Here is a 12,883-nt window from a genome sequence, read left to right as displayed (position 1 = left end):
AGGAGAATCCAGAGCCTGACAGGAGAATCCAGAGCCTGATAGGAGAATCCAGAGCCTGATAGAACTCAGAGCCTGATAGGAGAATCCAGAGCCTGATAGAACTCAGAGCCTGATAGGAGAATCCAGAGCCTGATAGAACTCAGAGCCTGATAGGAGAATCCAGAGCCTGATAGAACTCAGAGCCTGATAGGAGAATCCAGAGCCTGATAGAACTCAGAGCCTGATAGGAGAATCCAGAGCCTGATAGAACTCAGAGCCTGATAGGAGAATCCAGAGCCTGATAGAACTCAGAGCCTGATAGGAGAATCCAGAGCCTGATAGGAGAATCCGGAGCCTGATAGGAGAATCCAGAGCCTGATAGGAGAATCCAGAGCCTGATAGAACTCAGAGCCTGATAGGAGAATCCAGAGCCTGACAGGAGAATCCAGAGCCTGACAGGAGAATCCAGAAAACACTCTCCTTAGTGCAGTGGTTCTCAACCTTCTGGCCCTTTAAATACAGTTCCTCATGTTGTGACCCAACCATAAAATTATTTTCGTTGCTACTTCATAACTGTAATGTTGCTACTGTTATGAATTGTAATGTAAATATCTGATATGCAGGATGGTCTTAGGCGACCCCTGTGAAAGGGTCGTTCGACCGCCAAAGGGGTTGTGACCCACAGGTTGAGAACCGCTGCCTTAGAGGACGGACATGGCCAGGCCCTGTGTGGCTGCTGCTGATTGCTGTCCAAAACCGAGGACGGGTCCCAAACAGCTTAAACAACCAGAACCCAAACATACACGAGGCCGACCACACGTGGGTACAGTGTCCAATGATTCTCAGGACGAAGCACTTTCTAGTCAAGTCCAGTGTCATCAAAATGACTTATCAGAATGGAAATGTACTCACGGAACGTCTAAAATGCAAGTTGCTAATGTAATAGAATTACATCGTCTGTATGGGAATAACTGAATGAAGGAGACGAAAATAACCACACACCATATTCACTGGCTGGCTGAGCATGACCTTGAGGTGAGACAGCCCCTCCCTACAAATTCCCAGTCATCCTAAAAAAAAAAAAAAAAAAAAAAGGGTGTCCCACGAAGTGGCAAGGGCAGGGGGTGGAGGCACTGTGGCCCACCCAAGCCAGGCGCTGCGGACTCAGATGTCACCCCGGCTCCATCACTAACTAGCGGTGAGACTGAGGGCAAATCCCTTAGCCTCCCGCCTCGGCCTCAGGCAGGGCAGCAGAGGCCGGCCCTGCTCAGGCCACAAGGGAAACTTCCCACAGGGAGGCTGCGGCGCTGCACTCCTGCTGGGCCACACGCGGGCGGACACACTCCTGGCACAGGCCGGCGCCACAAGAGCGACTGATCAGACCACCCCGAGGAGGTCAGGGGGCATCAGGATGGGGGCTCTCGGGAACAGAAGCATCGAGGGCAGTGTCCCCGACCCCCGCGTAACCCCAAACAGGCAGGATGATGAGCACTTTGTCACCCCACTGACAGAGAACATCCTGAGCAAGTCATTGAGGCAGCGGTCGCCAGCCGTGGTCCGGGAGCACTGGCGGGCTGTGAGGTCCGAGAGCTTGGCGGCCGCTGATGTGGGCGATGTGGTACTCTGTAACAGATCTCGTTTCTCTACCGGGCAAAACTTCCAAGCCTGAAGGGTTCTGGTTGTTATTTTTGTCTCCTTCATTCAGTTATTCCCATACAGACGATGAGGCTGATCAACAGGTGGACAGAGCCTTCAGGTGTCTTTCCAGGAAGAGGACCCGTGAACTTGTCTCTGCTCCCTCCTGGTCACGACACTGTCAGAATTTGCTTGTCCCCCCACCCGCGCCTTATTCTTAGAGGAGAACGCATTTTTACAAAATTCCAGGAGCTAATCTTCAAAATTAGGATAGCCGTCTCTTGCTGCACCAGCAGACGAACAATGCAAATGCCTAGAGAGCCGGGAAGGGACCGAACTGCACAGGCAGGTGCAAACCCAGCTGCCCGCCGAGTCTCTGAAGGTGGCAGCCGCCGGCCAGGAACCCATTCTCTGGAAAGGCTACTACAGGATGTGATTCACCCCCGACAATGAGGTAGAAAACAAAAATGAGAAATGAGCCCTAGCTGATCTGGCTCAGTGAATAGAGCAGTGGTTCTCAACCTTCTGGCCCTTGAAATACAGTTCCTCATGTTGTGACCCAACCATAACATTATTTTCGTTGCTACTTCATAACTGTAATGTTTCTACTGTTATGAATCGTAATGTAAATATCTGATATGCAGGATGGTCTTAGGCGACCCCTGTGAAAGGGTCTTTCGACCGCCAAAGGGGTCGCGACCCACAGGTTGAGAACTGCTGGAAGAACATCGGCCGCAGACTGAAGGGTCCCGGGTTCAATTCTGGTCAAGGGCACATACCTCGGTTGCAGGCTCGATTTCTGGCCCTGGTTGGGGTGTGTGCAGGAGGCAACCAATTGATGTGTCTCTCTCACATCGATGTTTCTCTCATCTCTTTCATCTTCCACTCTCTCTAAAAATCAATGGAAAAATATCCTCGGGTGAGGAGGATTAACAAAAAAAATAAAGGAGAAATGATCCATGAAACTGGAGTTTTCACCCTGAGAAATAGCCCTGTAGCCCTGTGTCTCCCTTCCCCACCCCCAATCTCATTCCAGATATTAAAACTGATACTATTCCCAAGCTGCGGTATTCCTTCATGACTCCGTATTCGCACATATTTTGCCTTCTCATTAGAATTCCCTCTCCACTCCTTTCTGCCACTGTCCTCAACTCACCTGGGAACCCCCAGGTAGGAGGTGGGAGAGCTCACCACACCTGTGCCAGGCGTTCGGCATTCCCCAGGAGGCCAGCTGCCCCCTCCTCTGCTTCCACACTTTACACCCCACTGCAGGGGCTCCACCAACTGGGACCAGGAGCCAGACTCATCCACCTGCACTTCTGTAAGCAGTTTCACTAGAACGCAGCCACGCCCATGGTTTGTGCAAGGCCCCCGGCTACTTCCCACTGCAGCGTTAGGGTTGAGTGGCTTCTACAAAGACTGCAAGGCCTGCAAAGTCAAAAACATGTACTACCCGGCTCCTCACCCTCAGTGTGCTGGCCCTGCCTGGAGGCATCCCTCCCCGAGTTTGTAATCCTCCAACAGCCTGCCAGCTCCCTGGGGGGAGTTCACTGTTCACCGTTAGCCCCTGGGGTCCAAGCCCCAGCACCCGGCACTGAGCAGACACTGAAAATGCTAAGCTGGCAGATGGATGAGTGAATAGCCAGACACAAAGGAATACATGTCCACGCTCTAGGCTTTTGATTGTTGGGCTTCAGCTAACCCGACACTTGGAGCATAAGTTGGGGCTGTGGTTCCCGGACCCTGCACCAAGGAGCCCCCAGGAACAGAAGCAAATGAACTGGATATTACAGTATATTTTACATTTTCAAAGCGAAGAAAGTGATATCTGTTCAACACTGTCAGAACCTTCAGCTCCAGACAGCTCAGTGTCCCTCCGAGGCCATGCTGCAGGCCTTTCGATGGCGTCATGTCTTTGTGAAGGGGAGAGTCGCTGTGATGAAACACAAGCACCATCCAGAACTCAATGCAGGAATGGGCATGAGCCCTGGCCAGGGTGCTCAGATGGTCAGAGGGTCATCCCAACACACCAAGGTTGCGGGCTGGTCAGGGCACTTCTAAGAATCAACCAATGAATGCATAAAAAAGTGGAACGACAAATCTCTCTCTCTCACAACTCTCTCTCTCTAAAATCAATACATAAAAAAATAAAAAAAAAGAGAGAAATGGAAATGAGGGTGGAGGTGTCCAGGCTGGTGCCAAAGTTTGGGAAGCTATGCAGTCCCTAACAGGTTCATACGTGTGGCTGTTTACGAATGAAAGAAAAAGATTCCCCCCTTAAATTGATATGCATTGTTTTTTAAACTGCTATTACTGTGTCAGGTTATACATACTTAGTAAGCTGTGTGGACCTAACTACTTCATAAAAGGACCTGTATCAGCGGTTCTCAACCTGTGGGTCGCGACCCCTTTGGGGGTCAAACGACCCTTTCACAGGGGTTGCCTAAGACCATCGGAAAACACATATATAATTACATAATTGTTTTTGTGATTAATCGCTATGCTTTAATTATGTTCAATTTGTAACAATGAAATTGGGGGTCACCATAACATGAGGAACTGTATTAAAGGGTCGCGGCATTAGGAAGGTTGAGAACCACTGCGTTAGGTATTGCTTTTGACCTGGGGGCACCATGAAAATGTTAATGCAACACTAAGGGCCTGAGAACCCAGGAAGCGTGGGAGTCCCAGCCGGACAGCTCAGCGGCTCAGGGTTCCCATGGTCTGTGTCAGTGTGCGCTGCGTGCAGGAGGGTAACTGAAACTGAACTCCTGCTCTGTGAGAAGAATACATCTTAGTGGATTCTGCCAAAAGCACCGCAGTTACTTCTGGGTCTGCAATTCAGATAGAATGTTCCTGTCGTTTTTACAGTTTTCTGCTTTTCCCGGGAGCTTTTTACCCTGCTGTCCAGACTTGCGTTTCTCAGGGTCCTTACACCAGTCTGGCCGTCTTCACCCCAGGGAGGACTTCCCTGTCCATCGAGAGCCAGCTCATGATCAGCCTCACATATCAAAACACAGGAGCGCATCACTGTGGGCGCATCCCAGGCCCCCACTCTCCACACCTCAGCTCCTGCTCCGCCTGCAGACAAGGCCCTTCCCGTGACCACCACCCCGCCTCGCTCCACACCACAGAGGGCCAACTGCAGCTCCCCTAACGCTCCACACTGCCGCTGGTCTTGGGGCTCCCCCTCAAACCAGGGCATCTAAGGAACTCCCCTGAGGATGTCCCCCACACTCCATCCTCCCCACCCTCAGGGGCCACCGGAAGCTCTATCACACTGGAGAAAGTGACCGGCAGGCTCAGCCTTCCATAGAGGTTAATAAATGCCCAGCACACAAATGAACTTGTTTGTCCCTCTATCACAATGATGAAATGCTCTATTATTACAGTAAAGGAACAACCTAAAGAACCCTCCTTCTCGTTCAAAAACATCCGCAAGATCTTTAAAACGCAGGAAGCATGGTCAAAGCTGACCTTCAGAGAGATTCAGGGGCGCTCTGTCCCCCAGCACCTGCTTCCTCACAATCTCACCGAGACCATGGACTATCTTTTTTATAAAATGTTTTTATTGATTTTTAGAGAGAGAGGAAGGGATACAAAGATAGCAACATCTATGATGAGAGAGGAACAACATCGATTGGCTGCTTCCTGCACACCCCCTACGGCGGCTCCAGCCTGCAACCTGGACAGGTGCCCTGACCGGGAATGGAACCATGACCTCCTGGTTCCTGGGTGGACGCTCACCCACTGAGCCACACAGGCTGGGCAGGAATATCTTTTGTCTTAAATGTTAATCTTTTCCAACTGTTTGGCTATAAATGCATTTCCTGGATTGTGTGGTCAAAATGCCCTTTTCCGATGGTTACTGGTAATTTGCAATGTTTTAGTTATAAACTGCTTATTCTATCTTTTGCCTGTTTTTTTCCTCATTAGGTATTAACCTCTTCCTCACTGCTTGGTAAGAAAGAAATATCCCAAGATGCACATTAACTGTTATACACACTGTAAATCTAGTTCCCAGTTTGCTTTCTCACTTTCCAGTGAGGTTTCTGTTTGACTTTCATTAAGTCAGATTTCTCAATTTTGTCCTTCATGGGTTCTGAACAAAACTTCCCTCTCATGCCAAGATTATGTAAATTGTCACCTATACTGCCTTCAAGTACACTACGGCTTTTGCTATGTTAAGCCTTAAGCTGTAATCCACATGAAATTAATTTTGGTGAACAGTATGAGTCAGGACTCATCCCTACCAAATGGTTAGCGCTTATCCCAACACCTTTCATTAAACAACCCATCCCTCCCCGCACTGACCTGAGAGGTCCTCAGGGTGCCACTCCTTGCCAAGCCCTTGGTGGGCCCCTGGCCCACTGCCCCTCCACCCCACCGTCCCTCACTGCACAGCATCATCTGTTCTGGGGCTATAAGCACCACTCCTGGCTAATGACTTCCAAATCTATGCCAAGCCCTTGGTGGGCCCCTGGCCCACTGCCCCTCTACCCCACCGTCCCTCACTGCACAGCATCATCTGTTCTCGGGGCTGTAAGCACCAACCACTCCTAACTAATGACTTCCAAATCTGTGTGCCCTGCACTGGCCTCCTTCCAGTTCCGGATGAATCATCTAGTGGGCAATTTCTTGCCTATCCACACCAATCCACTCAGATGGGGTCCTTCGGGAATGACAACACTTTGATACTACATATCACTCGGGTATTTCAGAGATTACTCAAAAACCCCACATCCACAAAATGAAACTCACTTTCCCTTCCAAAGTGGCTCTCGTGCGCCCCGGTCCCTTCATGGCACCAAGCAAGAGTCACTCTTGATTCGTCCTCCTTCCTCACCCCTTCCACCGACTCACCAGATTTACCCCCAACACAGGCCTGGATTCTTTCCCCTCTTCTCCCCTCTACCTCAATCTCCACTTCCAGGGCCCTGGCTCAGGGCATCCAAATCACTACTCATTCATCCCATGGCCTCCAGCAAGGGCCTCGACAATCCATCTTCCACAATGACTGGCCTGGCTTTAAATCTCGCCTTTATTTTTAACCCTCTTTTTTTTAAATTTTTTTTTACAAGTGATTTTAAAAATATATATATTTTATTGATTTTTTACAGAGAGGAAGGGTCTTCATTGGTTCAAACTCCAGGCTAAACGCCAGAAGGCTGCGCCTGACTGCGAGCAGGACAAACTCAAACCTGGACTCCACAACCTGCTCTCCTCTTACCACTCCCGGGCAGACCGTGGCCACAAGCTCTCTGAATGCTCCCACTGCACTTCGTCTAACTTCCACGTGGGCCTTTGTCAGATCCCACCAGGTATTCCAGAGATTCTTCTTTCCCTTCCCCCGACCCCCTTTCCCCATCAGCTATGACCTCCCTACGAGCAGGGAGATCATATCTTGCATCTATGGGGGCTTTACAGGTGCTACATATTCATTTACTTAGTGGCGTGAACAGATCCATCCCAATGGAGTCTGTGGCAAGGACTTCAAATACTTTGATGACACCCAATGGTTGCTTTATATTTCAGGGAGAAAGCTGAATGATACGTTTTTGAATGCACTGGTTTGCCATGAAGTTCTTAGGTACTGTTTCTCAGATATCATGCATTGTTTATGTTTATTACGAGCAGGCACGGTTTTATGTTCTTTACATGCAATATTAAGTTTAATCCTATAACAACCTTATGAGGTCAGTTTATTCTCCCTTTTTTACAACAAGGGAAATGGAGCACCGACAGGTTTTGACTCTCGCTTGCGGGCACTCAGCGAGTCAGGGGCAGAGCTTGGATTTCAATCCAGGTCTGACTATAAATCTCACCCCTAGACCATGACACTGCACTGGAAAATGTGGAGCAAAACTCACTGAACCGGAGTGGAAGTGCTGGGCTCCAGTCCCTAGTCCGTCAATGACTAAGTGGCAGGTATGTGACCTGAGACAAATCCCCTAACAGCTCTGACATGACACAGCTACGACCCAGGGCCTACTTTCCCAACATTAAATGTCATAAAGAATTTATAGTTGCATTATTCTTAGATGTCACACCTGGTTTGTCTCCTCTGCGAACTAGAAGATGGAGAATGTGATCAGGCATGCCATGCCGATCACCCCCGCACCCTCAGCTTAATGCTGCTCTTGGGGGAGATACTACCTGCTTTACCAAGCATTTCCATTTATCACATCATGACAAAGGCCCGGCAGTTCAGGGAACAAAGAGAACCCGCCAGCCACCACCTTATTGCTCTCCTTCCAACTCTAAGTATGCTTTTAATTGCTTAGCTCTTATGGCAGCAGGTGCAAGCTCACACTTACTGGAGGGCCAGCCCATCAGCTGAGGAAGGTGGTCAGAGGAAATGCCAGGAGGAGGGGGAGTGGGGGCCGTTAGCTGCTCACTGTGGGGAGCCTCCTGTAGGAGCCCGAGCCCAGGGTAGTCACGACCTTCAGGGTTTTCCAAGAGGGCCAGAAATGCAGGTTTGTTGTTGTTTCTTAATGTGAGATCTCCTTATTTGTAAATGCTGGCAACTAATTCCAGTTTTTTTCAAAAACCTTGCACGGGCCAAACAAAACACACGCGCAGGCCAAACACAGTTCTTAGGGCGCCAGTTAACAACCTGTTTCAAAATGTATTGGCGTTAAAAACTTCTGGTCTTGCTGCTGAAATAACCTGAAGATATAAACTGTGTGAAGATTTTCATGGCAGCGCACAGGTTTTTGACATAAATGTGCCTGAATGCTTTCTTAACACTCTTTGGGGTCCGAATCTGAAGGCTCTCCTCACCAAAAGAACTCGAATAGTCTTTCTCTTTCTCTATGGCAGCGGTTCTCAACCTGTGGGGTCGCGACCCCTTTGGCGGTCGAACGACCCTTTCACAGGGGTCGCCTAAGACCATCCTGCATATCAGATATTTACATGACGATTCATAACAGTAGCAACATTACAGTTATGAAGTAGCAACGAAAACAATGTTATGGTTGGGTCACAACATGAGGAACTGTATTTAAAGGGCCAGAAGGTTGAGAACCACTGCTCTATGGTATTGTTGAATCCCAAATCTCGAAATCCTAAGCATCATTTTAGAATACAAATGCTTCTCTCGCAAAAAGAAAAACACACCAAAAAACCTGAAACGTACGTTTTCTTGAGTCTTCTACAGAAGGGTGGAAGGCAGGATGAAAAACACAACAGATCCTGAAGTAACTGGCATTGGGCAAAACTACTTAGCAAAGAGACACTCTCAAGAAAGCAGATTCCACAGACCAGTGACATGTGAGCCAGATGTGGATCCTGGATTCAATGACAGGACGCATGGGAGAGGGGCCCTGGGGTGGGGTGCCCAGCCCCACCGCACCCCCTTATCTGACGAGGCTACTGCACTGGGAAAGCGGGGGTCAGAAACACACAGGAGGTGTCTTGGTTTGAACAAGATCTTACTGAAAAATATTTATGTGCAAGGTGAAGAAATACAGAATTGTAAAAAGAGAGTAGGGGGCGGGGGCGGGATCCTTTCACCACGTGACCAACGGTGCTGATTAACGGATGCCGTCCACATGGACAAGGCTGCAGGCAGGTGTGACAGAGTTCCTGACACTGTGACTAATGAATTGGATGAAGATACAGGGATCATATTAATCAAATCTACAGGTTAAAACATGGGCAAAATAGCAAATAAGGAGGATTCCAATGAATTTATCCAACGAACTACACCTAGTCCAGTAAGGTTAATTTACCACAGGCAATTTCAGACGATGATGATGGCAACAATAACAGGCAGAAAACGAACACTCACGGGCTGGAGCAGATCTGATTTAGCAGCAACACGTAGAAAAAACATGAAAGACTGGTCAGCGAAATGGACCCATAAGGCAAAGTCACTGCCAAAATAAGAAAGAGAGGGGCCTGTCTTGTCGCCTCACTCCATCACAAAGCGTGTCGAAAACCCTGCCCTCCAGTGGTATTAAAATTGGGGGAGGCATTTTTAGCCTGAAAAATTCCCAAGTTGATAACACAACATAAAGGCACTGTTATTATGTAACAGAAGCTATTATTATTGCCTCTGTTACTGCCCAAATTATTATAAGTTCCCACCCCAATACAGGTCTTACTCTAAGTGTTCTTATCCCCTCCCCCCATCGGTGCAGCCAACTCCCTACTTTCCCCCCAGCCTTACTGGGCGGGGGGGGGGGACTGACAAAAAGGTTTATGTGCTTAAAGTGTACAGCGTGATGATTTGCTATATACACTGTGAAGTGATTACCGCAGTCAAGTTCATTAACACATCGGTCACCTCCCAGTTACACCTTCCTTTCTGTGTGGGGTCTACTCTCCCAGCAAACGTCAAGTAGCCACGGCAGTCGGAGAACCCGTCACTCGGCTATCCATTAGCCCCCGGAAATTACTCATCTCACAACTGCAGGCTCCTGCCCTCCGACCAGCAGCTTCCGCTCGGGCAGCCACTGTGTCTTCTGGCTTCACCTGCTCCCCGATTCCCAGGCCGCCCACACAGGGGGCTCCCTGATCACTCAGCCAGGAGGCACACACAGTAAACATGTTGATGTGTGTGTGTCAGAAGCAGCGGTTCTCAACCTGTGGGTCGCGACCCCTTTGGGGGTCGAACGACCCTTTCACAGGGGTGGCCTAAGACCATCGGAAAACACATATATAATTACATATTGTTTTTGTGATTCATCACTATGCTTTAATTATGTTCAATTTGTAACAATGAAAATACATCCTGCATATCAGATATTTACATGACGATTCATAACAGTAGCAACATTACAGTTATGAAGTGGCAACGAAAATAATGTTATGGTTGGGGGTCACCACCACATGAGGAACTGTATTAAAGGGTTGCGGCATGAGGAAGGTTGAGAACCACTGGTCTGAAGGGCAGGGCCTCTGCAGATCTGTGTGTGAGAGCTTTAAACACACGGAGGCTTCTTCAGGAGTTTCTTCAGAAGCTTTAGGAAAAGGCAGGCGCCCCGAGCAGGAGAGGGGCGGGCAGTCATTACCACCCGAGCACCACTCCCTCCACGTGGGAAGGACACGCTTCCAGGCAGCCTGGCTGCGGTGGCTGCCCCTTCCCGGCCGCACCAGCACGTCTCGCTGCCTCTGGACGCCCCAGTCCTCCCGGCACAACCTCGAGTCACCTTTCTGAAATTTTCCATGGCTGTGCCGGGCCTGCCAGAAATGGTGCCAACTTCGGCATGGACCAGGCTCCCTGCTGTTTGGTGTCGCCTAACTTCCCAGTCCCACCCTGCCCACTGCCCTGTGCTCCGGTCCCACCAGACCCGCCAGGCTCCGTCCTCCGCGTCACTGCACACGCTGTACCCTCTGCCCGGATGCCCTCCTCGCTCTCCTCTTCCCTGTCCACGTAGCAAACACCGCCTCAGCCTTCAAAACTCGGCTGGCATCTCTCCTTCCCACTGTCTTTCCTTACTGGTCCCCAGAACAGACAAATTCCTGCTGCCATCTCCCATCTAGTGTGTCCCTGTTGTCTGTCTAGTAGTGGAACTAGGGAGAAAGCGAAATCATCCTTATTGTCTCTACCAGAAGCCGAAGGACACAAGGCAGAGGAGACCCGCTCAGCAACCTACGGTCGAGACCCCCACGGCCCCTCCAAGCACCTGAGCCTGCGGTCCCAGCGGCATGGCCCCCGGGAATGTGTGAGCAGCGCCATCCGAGCTCTGAGTCTGGGTCAGGGAGCTGCCAAGTTCCAGAACAGAGTCCCCTGTCACCGCTGGAGCCGGCATCTGAGGAAGGGCGAGCTGCCGACGCTCCGTGCGGCCAACAGTCTGAAGTCTGCATGTCAACACGGCCCGGCTGCTCCCTTTGCCATTACGCACTCGGGGCATCTCACACAGAGGCATCGGGTGTCTCTTCATGAAAAGTGTCCCCTCCCCCACCCCCCCAATCAAAAAGGCAGAAAGCTAACTGCTGGTTCCAATGGGGACGGGGGAGTAGCGTGAGCCTGGGAAAGCAATGGTGGGGCCAGAAAAAAATGGGACATCGATAAAGAATAAAATGCCGACGCTGCTGGTGGCGCCGACCGGTGACGTGACCTACCCCACCGTGCTTTCTACACAGGAACAAGACAAACACGACCTGTGGAACCGCCTTCTTTTATTGGGCTGTGCCGGGGAGATAAAACCCACGGTCAGCGCTTGTCAGGAAAGTTCCAAGACATCTTTCGTGGCCACCGAGGGTTCACTTTATATTAAAATATTTACAACGGCTGCCAACTAAGAAAAAAACACACACACAACTGTCCCTGCATAAAGAACAAATTATGAAATTAATGTCAGCTAGCTAGAACACTATTTTAAACTGAAAGCTTTATTGCTGTCATCCGAAGTAAGATTATGTGCTGGAATTTCCCAAACAGAATACCCATGAATTCCATCCACCCTAAATTTATTAGTAGGAACCCATCTCAGTAATTTTATAAAAGGCGATCTCAAAAAGGCAAGGCCCTCACGGAAGATATATAGTAGCAATTGTAAGACTATTAGCCTAGGAGATTCTCACGCGTGTAGAACGTAAGCCGTCACTAAATCATCGGCGAGTGTTGAGGAGAAATAACCTCACCTGCTCCTCGCGTAATTTGTGGAATAAGCGGGAGGAATGTTTGTGTTCACTGAAAAGTAACCGGACAACAAGGTCTCTTTTAAAATTGCAGGAGACGAAATGAGGCGGCCCGACGGTCCACCGTGATAACAGGTTGACTGTGTGGGCCTCCCGGCCCTGAACTGTGCCGGTCACTGCCCGTGTCATCCCCATCCCGGGCACGTCTGTCCTGGGCACTGCGGTGGGGCGGAAGCGTACCCACTGCCTGGCACAACAAGGCCCCTGCTAGCGATTGAGCGAGTGCATCCCTGCGTTCTAACGACGCTATAGAAGAGCGGACCCTGACCTTCGGGAACTGATCGTATGGGATTATTGAAGAAAACATTGCCTTCCATTCAACATAAAATTTCTTGGCAACAGAAAGCATTTCACTTTTAAAGTAAATAAAAAGTCAACAAAGTATTTCCCAGTGACCAGAAGCAATGGAATATTTTGTCAGAATGTCCTGAAATGCTTTTCACAACAGTTTGATGTAAGCTATTAAAAAAAAAAACCACAAAAAAACCCCCCACAAAACTTATTCTGCTTAGAAATCCTGTATGAACAGGAATATATAGCTTTGGCCTCAATCATCATATCAGGCTGGTGAGGTTAACGTAACATTTACCCTCCGGCACCTGCAGGCACCATGAGCTGG

General features: G+C 49.6%; 1 protein-coding gene across 1 annotated transcript in view; it reads right to left on the bottom strand.

Moving 5' to 3' along the window:
* LIFR (leukemia inhibitory factor receptor alpha) overlaps positions 1-9,429 on the bottom strand; it is a 59,390-nt gene extending 49,961 nt beyond the window's left edge. Inside the window, exon 1 of the mRNA XM_005872575.2 lies at positions 9,407-9,429. The gene's annotated coding sequence lies outside the window, so the exon portion shown is untranslated. The remainder of the gene's footprint in view (positions 1-9,406) is intronic.
* Positions 9,430-12,883: the final 3,454 nt, after the last annotated feature.

The sequence above is a fragment of the Myotis brandtii genome, unplaced genomic scaffold (genome assembly GCF_000412655.1).
Source record: "Myotis brandtii unplaced genomic scaffold, ASM41265v1 scaffold384, whole genome shotgun sequence".
Taxonomy (NCBI): Eukaryota; Metazoa; Chordata; class Mammalia; order Chiroptera; family Vespertilionidae; genus Myotis; species Myotis brandtii.
Note: the sequence above shows the minus strand (reverse complement) of the source record. Positions and strands in the feature narration are given on the sequence as shown.